The sequence below is a fragment of the Apus apus genome, chromosome 2, assembly GCF_020740795.1.
Source record: "Apus apus isolate bApuApu2 chromosome 2, bApuApu2.pri.cur, whole genome shotgun sequence".
In the NCBI taxonomy this organism is placed as follows: domain Eukaryota; kingdom Metazoa; phylum Chordata; class Aves; order Apodiformes; family Apodidae; genus Apus; species Apus apus.
The window spans coordinates 152915792-152930158 of NC_067283.1; the positions used below are offsets into that span (position 1 = coordinate 152915792).

Below are 14367 nucleotides of genomic sequence, written 5' to 3' on the forward strand. Positions count from 1 at the left end.
GCAAAACAGATCTCCTTCCAAAAGAGAGAAAAGAGCAGCTCACTTGCTTGTTAAGACAAAAATGAAGAGGTAGAGCCTAGAGCAAACACATCATGACTAAACTTGATCATTGGTAGTCTTAGCCACTTCATGGGGTACTGTTCATCCCTTCAGGAGTTACTAGTTGCTGAAGAACAAGCACATTTACATTATGAAGATCTGCACATTGATGTGAGAGATGCAAGAAGACATTCTTCATTGCATTCATTCTGCTAATAAAAAAATGTGAATTCCCAAACCAAGTTTGCCCTTAGGAAAAGTAGATTTTTTTTTTCATTTCCTTCTGTAAAGCCACAAATGCTTTTTACTGAGACAATTGCAGCCTGTAAAGCTAAGAATGCCTGATGACTGCTCTAAAAATTAAAATATGTTTGTTGCTCATGTGACAGTCTTATGCATCCTAAATCACTTGTTTTTCTATGTTTGTACCCAGAACTCTGCAAAGATGCTATCCAAACATTGAAACTGCACTGTGATCTTCATTAATCTTAATTCTCTCAAGCTGGTTCCTCATGTTGGCATTTGTAATTACTACGAGTATTTTGTGTGCACAATATTTAAAAGTGGAAAGATTATCTGCCTTAAGTTTCGTTTAAACCAGAGTCAAACAAGTATCATCTCCTTTGTTCACGGGAACTACTGAAAAAGGGTGCATATCAGCATTTCATCAACTCTGGAATTACAGCTCCCAAATTCTTCCTTACACTAAGCTCAAATTTGCTAAGGCTGAGTTGGAAATCCACCTTGGATTCCCTGGTCTCTACATCTATCACCCTTGCCCATGAGCAACTCCTTGCCCCTCCACCCTCATCTTCTCTAGCCAACAGTCTTCTGAACGTCCTTTGCCAAAGGACAGAAAAGAGCACAAGAGCGACATGTTTCACAAACTCCAAGGATCTCTGAAGACTGAGAAGCTCAGTCATCATTATACTGCAACTGGAGATGTTCTTCCTTATTTAGCTGTGAGCATTCTGACAGATAAAAGTGAAAGACAAATGACATTTTACTTTTGAGTGTCAAAATCCAAGCCCAGTCATCTGGCAGGAATAATTCAGTAGAACTGAAAAGCAACATGGTCTCCATGAATTCATTTGACTCTTTGCTGTATGAACAAACTAATTCCATAGTCGAGATTAATAAAGCCATTTTTCTACTGAAGGAAAAAGATAATGAGGACTTAGGAAATTAAACCTCAGATTTTTTTTTTATTTTTTTTTTTAAAAGGCAAACTAAGAGTAACAGTCATCGTCTAGAAAGCAAAGTGCTCTTTTGTGGGGTTTCTACCAATTAAATGAAAAATCTGGATTTGTGAAATTTAGTCTCTTGTTTTGAACTTCCAGTGGTACCTGCTTTAGGATGGCTTTATCAGAGAATGCTTGAGATTTGAGCAAGTACAAGAGTGAAGTCCACACGACTGAGCTTCAACCTGGGGCAGTCAACAGCCAGTAAGAGAAGAAAATACACTGAAACATTCACACGAAGGTGCTTCAGCTGACCAGAAGAAGATGCCAGTATCCCAACATGAACTCATTCTAGAGTAAGAACTGCTTTGGATCTCTGCTTAGACATTCTTCTGACATAAATTCAATCCAGTACTGAATTTATCATCTTCATTTGGTGAGCTGTATTAATAGGGTGTTCCTTAAAAAGGCAGAGCTTTAAACCAACACTTCCCTATTTTCTGGGTCACAGTCACCTAATTAGCCTTCCTGTCCTCTGAACTACATTTTAAAATAGTAGTTGACAGAATTCAATGGTTTTATTTTCAAATCTCTACCTGTTGGTAGTGGTGAGGTGGGGAAGGGAAACAGAGCATGATGTTGGGAGAGAGCAGGGCCCATGTAGTGTTAATGGAGTTTCCCAAAGGATCCTCTGATGCTGAGCAGCACAGCAGCCAGCCTGTAGCCTCCTAGCCCATGAAGTTAAGACAACAGATGTTAGAAGGTCCACTAAGTTAACATTGTTTTTATGATTTCATAAATGAAGACTAGCCATTTTTAAACCCATATGGGTTGTATTCATTTTCAGGCATGAAAGTTGTAGCAGATTTTCTTGTGGGTGGACTAACCTGCTCATATTCTCTCACTTTCTCCCATGTACTTTTGAAGGTTTACAGTAAAGAAATATCAAGTCAGTGCCATGAAAGATGACTATGGCTTAAATTATTCCTTCCTTAGGGCACTGATTCCAATCTTCTGCCTCTTCATGTTCTAGGCTATTTACAAAATTAAAACAAACAAAAAATTCTTGCTATCCTAAGACAGCTTTGAGAAGTTCCTTCACAATTCCAGTACTCGTAGCAAAAATCTGCTTCATGGAGACCTGGAAAACTAAAAGGAAAAAGTGAACCCTACATAACCTGCTCTTTGTTTTACTGCAAAATGAAGTCTTATTTTGCTCTCTGATGGGCTCCCTGTGCTCATCACTTTGCACTGGTTAACTTAGACCTTCTCAGATGGGGAGAAAAGGAAGGGTGACAGGAGAAGTGAGACAAAGCTATCCAGGATGGTGACCAGAACCCTTCCTGAGCTTATAAAGCTTCCTCTATTTACAGGGAAAACCTTCTGTTTATGAGGTAAACACAGCAGAAGGTATGAGAAGGGGGAGGACCCCACTCCTTTGATGGTCCTTAGAAGAAAAGTGTTCTGCAAGCATTGCTTTTGTTCTGTGGAAAGGATCCATGAGTGGGTCAGCTGACCTTATGAAGCCCCTCTTCATTAATTCAAGGGTAACCTAGAAATAATTAGTCACATCTTCTAAGAGAGATATAGGAAAATGAAGTTACTTATGGGTCAGCAAGTCTCTTCACTGTTCATATCTGGGCTGCTTTCTCTCTCATCTCTCCAATAACCGGTTACACAGAAGAACCAAAACTGTGCAGCCACAGAGGGTTGATTTACCAGAAATGGTGTAGTCTGGACATGTCTCCCTTGTCCTGCTTCTCCTCCATATGCTAAATACAAAGTTAGAACAACAGCCTACCAAAATGATGTTTACAACTAAGAGTTGTACCTGTATCACTGCACCTCAGAACAAAGTATGTCATTTTCAAAGACTTCCAGTGTTACATGAAACACAAAACAAACATTAGCAACTACTCAGACTTCCAAACCATTAAATGCAATTACAAACTGAATTTAAAAGATAATCCATGAGCTCACAATAATGCAACATTATTCCATTTATATTAAAAATGCACTGGTGGAACAGTTAACACTCCATTTCTTAGTGAAGGATGAGCGTAGCATAAATCCCACTATGTATAAACAAACACCTATAGGCTAACACAAATAGCTATCTAAATTTAAAATTCCAGTGTTACAAAACAAATTAACAAGCCAGTGTTGACATCCTTTACGTCTAACAAAAAAGAAAATAAAAATTAATTTTTATATAACATCTTTTTAAAGTTCTGCTAAGGCTGCTCTATTAAACAAGCAACTTATGTGCTTATCAAGCAAATACTTAAAAAACAGAAAATATTGGTAAATACCCAAAAAAATCCTTTCCTTCTCCAATTTAGCATAATTTGGATTCAAAACCTCTTGCATAAAAAAACTCCCAACAAATAGTTTGATGTTTTGTTTCTGAGAACCTCTAGCAGAGCTCAGGTGTAGCTGAGCCTCTGTATCACAGAAAATTCATTTCCTATTCACTTTAATCCAACCCTCTCCCAATTTTATACCAAGAAGAAACATTCCCTTTACAAGAGCTTTCACCTATATTGCTGCTTCATGAGAACAGCAATAAACTTTCAAGGAGCAATTCCTCAGGCAGTCATTTTATGCCCTGTTATGGGGAATCAAAGGTCATCTCCAAGTAACACAAATCCTTTTATTCAGTGCAAAATCCACCACCTTAAATAGCCTCATTTGTTCCTCCACTTAGACAAGACAGGCTTTTCCTCAGCTCAGTTCTGCCAAACAAGCTCTGTTTACCTAGGAAGATGCCTGCAGGGTGGTATCAAAGTGCTCAGAAAACACAAGAACATGTTGCTCAGTTTTAAAAAGACTTCCAGGAGCTCACCACCAAATGAAGCTCAAGTTAGTGTAGCTAACCAGCTGTGCAACTAGATGAAAGAGCACTCTGTGTTGCAAAGACAGCAAATACCCCCATCTGCATCCTTTTATAATACATAGATTTATCAGCAGACCAATGCAATCTCTTCTCTGTAGCTCCTAATTCAGCTGAACTTTAAGTGTACTAAACTTTATCCTTTGACTTGGGAAAACTTCAGCACAAAAGGCAGTGTTTTGATGAAGCTGAAAACACATTCAATTGCTATTTAATAAAAATTAAACTAGGCAGGATGACCAACTGATGCAGCTGGAAAAGAGCTAAAATTTTGGGTATAGCCCTTTTTCAGATCTAAGGGAAGGGATAGTCAATAAGTATCCTATGTCTTCAAATGGTAGACAGAACATAAAAGCCACCAAAAAAACCACCCTCTTTCTGATGGCAGCCTGAATGGCCTACATTACCAAACATCACAGATCAACACTGTCTGCATGTAACAATATCTAACAGGGCCAAGAGCTCATCTCTTGCATGGTACTGAGCTGTCGAGCATCACTTCCAAAAACCTGGGGTACTGGTCTCCATAATCCCATTGGATGCACTTCAACCAAGACACATTACTCAAGCTTTATGAGAGCTCAAGAGAGCTTTATGACACTCAAGAGAGGAAGACTATAAGCCTTGCCCTGCCACCAAGACATGGAGAACAAAAATGTAGTAAATTTAAACTGCTGAAAGGGAAGTTCAAACACCCTGAAACAAAAGCATAGTGAAAATATTTAAATTGCAGAAGCACCTGTGAAATGCCATCTCAATAAGCTAAGTACCTTCAAGGAATGACCCATTAATTCTGCCTCGGGGTACAAGGACAGATTTCCTTTTCCCCGAGGCTTTGAAGGCCATTACACAAAGCCAGATCATTGCCCTTCAAATTTCTACTTAAAACTACTACTTCTTAAACAAGTTCTAGTAAAAAATCTCAGTAATTCAGTTACTGATGTTCCAGAACCTCAACAATCATGAGGACCCCCAACATCCCACTGTGTATTTTGGTTCCCCCACCTTTCTCTCTCATAAAGTTTTACTAACACATTTTAGTCCTCCTTGACCAGGGAACAGCAGCAATTTCAGTGCTGATCAATAATGTGCTACTGAGACTAAAACCTTAGTTTTGCAGTCTATGTTTTCATTAGCAGTTCAGTTGCTCTTCAAGTCCATGGAAGTTGGCTCCACCAAGACACAGAACCATTTTGCTGCAGGTGTTTGTAAAGTGTCTGGAGGATAAGCAGGAAAACCACTACAGCCACATGTGCTTACACCCTGGTCCAGCCAGACATTATAGATTGAGTTTAAAAGGCAGGTAAATCTGAATCACAACGTAAAGCCTCTTAATCCTGAAAATACACTTCCATTGTTCTCTACATGAAGCCTTTCATGGGAAGAGTTAGCATAAATTGCTGGGGAAAAAAAAATAATCAAACCACATGAAACCATTCCAGAAAGTAATCTGAACAGAAACCAGAAACTTTAAAGATCTTTTTAAAGGCATAATTAGTGAGTGAAGACAATCTGGAAAATATCTTTGTGTTAAACCATTTCTAACAAATTTCTTAGGGAGTTTCACATCCATCTCAAGCATTACTCCAGCCCAACAATGGAAGCACAGGCATTTAACACCCCACTTCTGTTATTCTGTCCCTTTGGCAGAATGAAGTCCTGAAGAAAAATATGCTTGCTACAAGAACAGACTTATTCTAAGCTTGACCCTTCCATATGAAAACGTGAAGAACATCAGCTGCATGTCTGGCAAAACTTCTGTAATTTTTCATATTCAAATTATTGACCTCCAGGAACCATGCTTGCTGGAACCATCACAGCTATCAAAAGGTGTTTGGATATGTTCTTAAATATATCCTTCACCTCCTGAAAATAAAGAAGGGAAGGGAGAGAAGTCGTAGGTACAATATCTACATTCCTTCCTTTTCCCAGACCGCTGCTGAGCAAAAAACCCCTGCATAAATAGAAAGTTTTTAGCTAACTGCACAAGCAAGAACAGTGGAACTATATATTAAAAGCTGTCAAGGATGTAAAAACAAATTAAGCAAAAGTTCATATAATATTTTATTTACGGGTCATTTTAGGCATAACTTATAATGAAGTAGTTGATAAAAGTTCAGCCATGTGGTGTTTTTCCTCTTGGTTCACTGTAGCGTGTGATGTTCTACTTCAAACAAGCTTATGTGTGTTTTGGGAGAAGATCCCAAGCCACTCCCAACCCAGGTCTCACAGAACAAAAATCACACTCTGACAACTAATGTTTTGAATAAAACAAACACACAAGATCCAACTTGATTTTAAGAATCTTTCTTCCACTCACACTGTCATCCCCACCCTTCCTTTACTTCATAGTTGCTGCTCTGAAAACCTGATGTGTAACACACTCTTGACACCACAGAAAGCATCTCCAAGGAAATTTTGGGTCTCATCAAAACCAACTGGCAATTCCTCTAGCATGGCCACCTTATTTTCTTGACAAGGCAGAGGGATGGGGGGAACCTTCCTTTCCAACAGTGTTATGCTTATCAGCAGGGAGAAACAAACAAACAAACAAAAAATCAAATCAAACAATACCCAAAGAATTCCCAGTATTTTCTTCTTCTATAGTTTGCCCAAAAGCTCTATCAGAATTTTCGTTGCTTGGGTTTGTTGTTGGGTGGTTTTATGGTTTTGTTTTGTTTCCCCCCCAAAAAAGAATGCCAACTCTTAGTATTTTTTAAATAAAGTGCTGCACGATGCCCCTTCCCTGCATCCCTAATTATGTGAGATATAGAACACCCATCTGTCAAATGAAGAGGAACAAACCTTGTCCTGGAAGGCCTGGCTGAGGAGTGTCAAGAGGTGCCTGTGTGACACTGAAGAGCTCATGTTTCTTGTCCATCATCCTCAATGAGAGAATATACACAATCTTGGCATTTCTAAATGGCTAAGAGACCTGGGGCTGTTTAGTCTTGAGAAAAGAAGACTGAGAGGGGATCTATTCACGTCTAGAAATATCTGAAGGGTGGGTGTCAACAAAGGGCCAGTCTCTTTTCACTGGTGCCCTGCGACAGGACGAGGAGAAATGGCACCAAGTGACAACACAGGAAGTTCCAGCTCAACATGAGGAAGAACTTCTTTCCTGTGAGGGTGACAGAGCCCTGGGACAGGCTGCCCAGAGGGGTTGTGGAGTCTCCTTCTCTGGAGACTTTCAAGACCCATCTGGACAAGTTCCTGTGTGCCTTGCCCTGGGTGTTCCTGCTGCAGCAGGGGGACTGGACTTGATCTTCAGAGGTCCCTTCCAACCCAGAGGTCCCCTGTGATTTTAAAACAAACTTTCCAATCTAGGAATAAAATTAAGGACACTATCTAAAAGAACAGAGAATATGTGCAGATGACTTAATTCAAAACTGGAATTGGAATATTTCAAGTTATCTAGAGCAGAGCAGCACTGGTGCTCACTCACACCTTTTTTTTGTCACTTTCAAAAAAAACTGAACATTTTTCCCTAGGAAGAGTATCCTTATCCCTTCAAACTGCAAAATTACTATTCTGAAGACATAATTTGTAATTTTAACTTCTAAGGAAGAAGATAAAAATGTCCAATTTGTTATAAAATAACAATGAGAAAAAAAACAAGAAGCAAAAATTTTACATAATGTATATTCAAGGGATAAAATTTGTACATGGTGGACCCTTGACTATGGGGATTCTTCCACTTCAAGGTGACTACATAGGAGTAATCAAGAACAATCCTCACAGCATAAAGGAAATGATAAAGGAATGTCTTGATCAGCTGCCTTTTTTGTTTGTTTATTTGATTGTTTTAATCTCTCAAGACTATTAACCCAGTTTATTAACATCCACAGGAACACAGGGCTCCAAGGATCTTTCATGTCATTAACTCCTACTCCCTCCCTCAGGCAATCATGCCATAGTCCCATTAAGTGATAAATTTATCACATTTCATCTTATTTGAATTCTAGAAACTATTTGAATCACAGAATTTTGAGCATCAAAACAGACTAAAGCAATTAGGGGTGCCACATCATTCCCAATACTCCTGATTTATGTCCTGAATTGGGGTTTTTTTGTATCCTACTTTCAATACTCTATATTGAGGTTCCTTCCACCCCATCTCCTCTTTCCTCTGTCCCTGGAAGTGTTCAAGGGCAGGTTGGATGGGGCTTGGAACAACCTGGTCAAGTGGGAGGTGTCCCTGCCCATGACATGGGGGGTTGGACCTAGATGATCCCTTCCAACCCAAGCCATTGCATGTTTCTATCCTTACATATACTCCCAGAAAAAAGCCAGTCTGCACCCAGAGCAAATTTCTTAACTAGAAACCATTTTACAGACTGTCAAGCCAAATGGGGGAGGTTCCTGACAGCTGGAAGAAAGCAAATGGAACTCATGTCTTCAAGAAGCACGAGGGAGGGTCTGGGTAGCTTCAGGCTGGCAGTTACCCTCACGAGGGGATGCAGCAAATAACCCTGGAAGCCATTTCTAAACATGTGAAGACAAAAAAGTGATCCAAAGTAGTCAGCATGGATATATGAAGGGGAAATAATACCTGACCAACACAACAGGAGTCTATGATGAAAGTACTAGCCTGGTGGGCAAGGGGGTGTAGTTCCTCTCTATTTCAGCAAGGCTTTCAACACTGTCTCCCCTTGACAACATTCTAGTAGAGAAACCAATGTAGCATGGACTAAACAAACAGACATTGAGATGACCCAGAAACCATTGTGATCAGCAGATTCAAGTCCAGGTGAAGGCCAGCCACTACAAATAAAATATTAGTAATAACACTGAATTCTAAAGGAAAACCAAGAAATGTTAACTAAATTCTAGTGTGGTGTTTAATATGTCTCATCCTCTCACATCCTGTCCAGAGAATAGCAACAAGGCTGGTGAGGGGTTTAGAGGGTATGTCCTATGAGGGGCAACCCCAGGGAACTGGGGTTGTTTAGTCTGAAGAAGAGAAGGCTCAGGGGAGATCTTACTGCTCTCTACAACTACCTGAAGGGAGGTTGTAGAGAGGCTGCTGTTGGTCTCCCAAGTATCTAGTGTGAGGATGGGAGGAAACGGGTTAAAGTTGTACCAGGGGAGGTTTTGGTTGGATATTAGGAGAAATTTCTTTACTGAAAGAGGGGTGAGGCATTGGAATGGGCTGCCCAGGGAGGTGGTGGAGTCACCATCCCTGCAGGTGTACAAGAAGTGTTTAGATGTGGCACTTCAGGATATAGTTTAGTGGTTGTGGTAGCTGGATTATGGTTGGACTCGATCTTGAAGGTCTTTTCCAGCCTTAATGATTCTATAAGTCAGGCTCACCAATAAAAATATCACCTTTTTTTAACTAAACCATGCTGTTGCTATTGACCAGTGTGCACATTAGTTATAAAACAATGATGGGAGTGCAAGGAAGAGGACAGTGTCAAACGGGCAGCCAAAATAAGCATGGAAAATGTCACTAGAAAGGCTTGCAAACGGGCAGATTTAATTTCAAGATCTCAGTTGCTAAACTTCCTCAAAGTAGTATTTAAGTTTTGTCAGCAATAATCTTATCCAGTAATAATACAAGTTTTGTGATACAGTATTTGGAAGTTTAGAAATAGCACATACCTCCCTGGTAGTGAAAAGAATTAAAACTGTTAGGCAGATTTGCAACAAAGGAAGAAAAGCCTTCTCACATCTTCTGAACCATAAGGGGCAAGCAAACAACTACTCTAACTTGATGGCACTAACATTTCACAAACTGCAAAGTTGTAAGTTCCATACTCTTTCAATTATAAAACTACCTCAATTTAAGTGCAAATTAAAAAAAAAAATTACAACCAAACCCATTACAAAAACATGAAAACTATGTTTAATGTTGGATACAATCAGAATGCTTAGTAAAATCTGCAAAGATCCCTTAGAAGGAAAAAATAAGTCCTGTTATTCAAAGGGATTACTAAAAATACTGCTTTTAGTGAAAAAGACAGCACAGGTTTCCTTGTATAATCTTTTGGGCACCAGGTCAGATATTCAGACATGAGAGGAACTATTCCCTCTTAGAGCAGCTTGTATTTAGCTCTTATTTAAAACTGAAGTGACAAATCAAAAAGCCAATATCTACTCTTGGCTACACCATTGGTTACTTTTTTTCCCCTTTAAGCAGGGACATGAACAGTTCTCTGCTCATGTTGTCGAGTTGCTTCTTAGCTGCATGAATAATCAATGCATAATTTATTGCCCCCTGCAATACACATGAACATTTTAGCAATTCTGCACATGCTCAGTTCTGTCAGTTCTTGCTACTGCTACTTCACCTGACAATTCCTCAACTGTTTTTTAATTGTCCAACTTTTGACATCATAGAAAATATCCACAGGTTTTGGTTTGTTGTTGGTTTTTTTGGCGGATGTTTGGTTGTTGGGTTTTTTTGGGTTGTTGTTTTTTTTTTCCTTCATTCCAGTCTGAAAAAAAGCTATGTTGCATTTCAAGAGCCTACATTTATATTTAAGTTCATCACACAGGCAGTTGTAGATTTAGGATGAGGAAGATTCAATTACACAGCACAGTGTTCAACACCCCACCTTGTCTCTGGTAGGCAAGAGAAAAAGCAGCAGCAGATTGTTTTGAGTCACTGCTGCTTTGGAGGGTGCCAGGAGATTAATCTGGTTTAATTAAATGGATCACTAGCAGGCCTTACATAAGAAGCAAGGCTACAAACACTAAAGACTGAATGAGAACATGTTTTCAATTCAGAACAAATTTCTTTGTTTTGAGCTGAAACTGTAACAATTTTTTTTTTTGTTCTAAATGAACACTTGGAACTAAAAATAGTTCCAAAATAATTTAAGATTTCAAGGTAACAATGACTTTGTGCAGATAGTATTTACCTGATGACCCAACTATTGGACAAGGGAAAGGCTGTGGATATTGTCTATCTGCACCTCCAAAAAGCATTTGATATAGTTCCCCATAGAACTCTCATAAAAAACCTGGCTGCTCAGGGCCTGGATGAGCACACGATCTGTTGGATCAAGCACTGGCTGGACAGTTGGACCCAAAGAGAGATGGTCAGATCCAGCTGGGGCCAGTCACAAGTGGTGTCCTCAGGGCTCAGTGTTGGGACTGTTTCTGTTTAACATCTTTATTGATGATCTTGATAAGTACATAGAGTGTATCATCAGTAAGTTTGCAGATGGCACCAAGCTGGGTGGGAGTGTTGATCTGCATGAGGATAGGGAGGCTCTACAGGGAGACTTGGATAGATTAGATCATCGGGCTAATGTCAACGGTTTGGGCTTCAACAAGGCCAAGTGCTGGGTCCTGCACTTGGGCCACAACAACCCCAGGCAACGCTCCAGGCTTGGGGAAGCGTGGCTGGAAAGTGTCTGGCAGAAAAGGACCTGGGGTTCTAACTGACAAGCGGCTGAACAGGAGCCAGCAGTGTGCCCAGGTGGCCAAGAAAGCCAGTGGCATCCTGGCTTGGATTAGAAATAGTGTGACCAGCAGAACTAGAGAGGTGATTGTCCCCCTGTCCTCAGCACTGGTGAGGCCACCCCTGGAGTGTTGTGTCCAGTTTTGGGCACCTCAATTCAAGAGAGATCTCGAGGTGCTAGAGCGAGGACAGAGGAGGGCAACAAAGCTGGTGAAGGGCCCGGAGAATCAACCTTATGAAGAAGGCTTGAAGGAGCTGGGAATGGTTAGTCTGAGGAAGAGGAGGCTGAGGGGAGACCTCATCAGTCTCTGCAACTACCTGAAAGGTCATTGTAGAGAGGTTGGTGCTGGTCTCTTCTCACAGGTAATTAGCGACAGAAGAAGAGGAAATGGCTTCAAACTGCACCAGGGCAGGTTTAGACTGGACATTAGGAATATTTTTTCACAGAAAGAGTGGTCTGACACTGCAACAGGCTGCCCAGGGAGGTGGTGGAGTCACCATCCCTGGATGTGTTTAAGGGTCATTTGGATGTGGTGTTGGTGGATCTGGTTTAGGGGAGAACTTTGTAGAGCAGGGATGAAGGTTGGACTCGGTGATCCCAAGGGGCTTTTCCAACCTGAATAGTTCTATGATTCTATGATTCTACCTAAATTGTACATTATACAACAGAAAAATGCACACAAACCCATCATATTTAAAATATATGCGTATCCAGAATCAAGCTACAGAGAGGATACTAATTTCTTATTAATTTTTCAATACCTTATACAAGGAGACAGCAAGATTTTACTCAGCTCACCAGATGTTCTCTGAAGGCCAGAGTCATCAGGAACAAGTGTCTGTACTTAAGATTCCATCCTGGGAGAATATTTTGTGCCATTTTTAAATGAAAATCCAGTATAAACATGTTTATTTAATTTCTTTTTATTCCCCTCTGGCTGTCTGGTATCATTCTCTGGTACAGCTTTTTGGTTTCTTACTATGTCTTCATTCTGGTAATGAATACTCATTTGCATGACAGGATCAAGAACAAAGGACCAAGTCTGAAGAGAAGTCACCTCCATCACAACCATACCTGTTAAAAAATTCAGATGGTGACAAAGTCCAGGAGGGATTTTGTCCCAACAGTTTGTAATCCCAGCAGTGCCAACAGGCCAAGTTTAACTACATTTACCAAAGGAAACTAGTCTTTCATTCCTCCCAGCGTAGTGTGACCACACTCGTGTTCCAAGACAACTTCACATACAGACAGGAGTGCTGTGTTCTCCATCGGGCTTGGAAATGGTCATATTCTAGCAAGTTGCCCTCCAACTGGTTCACATTCCAAAAATTCTCTATCCTCGTGTCCATGGCCTCAATTTCAAGGTAGTAAAAAACCAAGATACCCAAAGCAGTGATCCAGATTAATGTAGGACAACTCTCCTGAATAATGATTTAGCTAATGGCCTCATCAATTCATGTATTCAACAACATACAAACATTTTTCCTTAAAAAGGAGATTTTCCTATGGAATCGAAGCAAAAAGGAAGTGTTCTGGATGACATTTGTACACCACTGACAATGACTTTACATGTAATATAATCTCAAACAGGGCACTACCAATAAAGACCATTTTAAGTCATCTCCTCTCTATTGTGAATCTTCAGTCATTGTAACCCCCCCAAATGTATTCTGATGCAAATTTAGAGCATTAAAACCAGGTGGCAAAAGTGACAGCATTTCTAGTGACATCTGTCGTCCATTGCTAAAAGTGGCACCCAAAAAAAACCTCAAAATAATACCATTATTAATTGCAAGTGAAGGGCTCTGATGATTAAAGATTTCCATTTGAAGACAGAATCTCATCTCTGTTCAAATGCATGCTATCTTTTGTCCACTTTGTCAAAAGTATTTTGAATTTCAATCATATAATCCAATTTTGTATTGGTGTTACTGACACATTTTATAGGCCCATAATCCATCACCATGGTCATTAATGACAACACTGGAATAACACAGGACAAGTCAGACCTCCATCTGATAAATCCTTCTCTTTTGACAATATTTTGAACATGCTTTTAAAACAGTTTCTTTAGTTTGCTCATCACTGAATACTGTCAGATCCCTGCTACGACAAGCCATGTGTACAGCTTTTCTACCCTCTATAAAGGCCTCTTGCCTTACCACAAAAGAAGGTTACCATTCCAAACTGGGCAAATTGTTGCCCTCTAGCAGGACTTCGATGACACAGCTGCAAAGGACAATTAGGATACTCCCACACACATATCCAAATTGAAAAGAATAAGCTGGTTGTGACTCAGATTCACAATATCAAACAACCTCCTCACGTCCCAAATGGAAACTCGGAATAGTTTCATCACATCTTTAAGAGCTGCAGAAATAAAACCACACCACCTCCTGTTTTCCTGTCAGCCTGACTAAAGACCAGGCACTTATTTCTCCAATATTTTCCACAAGTACTTGCCTTCCTGACAACTGCTCTCAGCACTCAATCACTTTCAGGATGCCTTCCTTAAAAGAAAGAAACCAACTACAACAAAAACCAAAGCCCACAGTTTTTCTCCCCATTCACAGGTCTCTTCACTGCTTCAAGCAATCATTGTTTTTTTCCAGAACAGCCACTCTTATGTTCTTGTGGAAAGACTAGAACATATCAGCTATCAAGCTTTTAATTGAAATTGCCATTTGATTCAAACAGGAAAGAGGAACTACCTCCAGAGCAGATTCCTATTGACTAAGTACCCTTATTACTTCAGATACTCACTTGCATAAAGTATCTTGTGGGCAGATATGAAACACATCTCAGTAAGAAGGAATAAAAGAATGGACACACAAGCAAAACC

The 14367-nt window shown here is 40.0% G+C and overlaps 1 protein-coding gene across 3 annotated transcripts in view; it reads right to left on the reverse strand.

Annotated features, from left to right (window-relative positions):
* Positions 1 to 14367, reverse strand: part of PTK2 (protein tyrosine kinase 2) — a 219306-nt gene that overhangs the window by 159584 nt on the left and 45355 nt on the right. The gene's annotated exons all lie outside the window — the stretch shown is intronic.